Here is a 1845-nt window from a genome sequence, read left to right as displayed (position 1 = left end):
GGGGCTGGCTGGCATGTGGGGCTGGGGGATTGAACTGCGGTCCCTATGCTTTGCTAAGCTTGTTCTAAGTAGGTGCTTTAGACCACTGAGCCATCTCACCAGCCCCTCTTGGTTGTTTTTGGTATTATTATTTTGGGGTTTTTTGATTTTGATTTTGTTTATTAAGGCAGCTTCAAATCATGACAATCCTCTTGCCTCAGCCTCCCAAGTGTTGGGATTACAGGCATGTGCCACAATGCCTGGCTCCCCTCTAGGTTTGTTTTATATTTTTGTTTGTTTATTTTTGAGACAGGGTCTCCATGTATAGTTTAGGTTGTCCCTGAACTCACTATAGCCCAGGCTGGCCTCGAACTTGCAGCAGTTCTCCTGCCTCAGCCTCTTGGGTACTGGGATGACAGTCATTACTTTCTCTGTTGGTTACCACCCCTGAAAAGAGTATCTTCCCATACTAATAGACACAGTTATGTAAATTAATTTATTAGCTCATATTATTATTTATTTAGGTATATTGATTTACTGTATATGTTAATGGCATTGTATGCATATATTATAATTGATATCATCAATTGACTACCATTGAATATCAGGTTGTTTTCTTTCTTATTATTATAAATTCTGGGCCGGCCAGATAGCTCAGCTGACTAAAGCACCTGCTTAGGCAGAGCACAGGGCTGGGGTCTGATCCCAGAGTGTGCTGACAGTGCAGTTAAGACTGGGCATGGTGGCATGTGCCTGTAATCCCAGCTCTTGGGAGGTTGTAAATAGGCAGATCACTAGGAGTCTGATCTAGCAGTGAGACCCCGAACACTCTGTAGACCCTTTCCTAAAATAAAAAAATTGAAAAAAGAAACACTTGGGAGGCTGAAAACAGGAAATATTAGTAGCTGATTAGGAGAATCAGTAAGAGTCTGATCTACATAGTGAGACCCTGTAGACCTTGTACTAAATACTTAAAAAAATAAATAAATAATGCCACAAGGAACATCTTTGCATGTTTCTTTAATGTTTGCTTTCAGATTATAATTCCTAATTTAATCTGTTTTGCATACTTCTTAATAACAAGGAAATTGTTGGGCAAGCAACTTGATAAGAACGGAAAACGGTAACAGGCGCTCTGCTTATGCTTCTTAGTTACCGGCTATGACAATTCAAGGAAACGCTCCCCAGCCGCCAGAGTAGCTATCTTCCTGGTTACTTTGGTGTTGTCTAGAAACTGTTGGCCACTGAGTAAACAGTGTGGTTTTAGGAACAATTTTCTGAGATTTTTATTGCTTTGCTTGAAATATGCAATTAAGCCATTGCTGCTTAAAACTTACAATTGAGAAAAATGAAATAAACTCCTTTAATTCTCCCGGTTATCACCTGTGTGAATAGTAGGGCCATTTCAGCAGCAGAATCAGTGTTTATGTCAGAGTGCATTCCAGAAGAGACAAAGACAGGAGCTCTGACTGGAGCCGGGGAAAACATGAGGAAGTTTATGAAGGAGAGCGGGCTGTTCTGCTTGTTAGGACCTGAGGAAAAGTCCCGGATAAATTTGATTTTTATCTTCACAATAACATTAACCTGCTGTAACACAAGTTACAGAAAACGGATTGACACTCACTTGAAAAATAGGAAATTGTATTGATTCGCCTGACGGAAAGTATAACATCATTGGTTTGTGGTGTGGTTTGAGTAGGGGTCTCTCTCCATCTCCCTGTAATTCTCTCTAATGCTATATGTCAGCCTTCTTCTGAAGTTAATTTTTCTGATGGTGTGGAAAGTGTCCTGGGGACAGTTACAGACACTTTTATGGGGTTTTTGTTGCTGGCATAAGTAAGAAAGAAACTTCTTGTGATTCCCTTC

This window comes from Octodon degus, unplaced genomic scaffold (genome assembly GCF_000260255.1).
Source record: "Octodon degus isolate 3935 unplaced genomic scaffold, OctDeg1.0 scaffold00003, whole genome shotgun sequence".
NCBI lineage: Eukaryota > Metazoa > Chordata > Mammalia > Rodentia > Octodontidae > Octodon > Octodon degus.
This window is presented reverse-complemented; position numbering follows the sequence as displayed.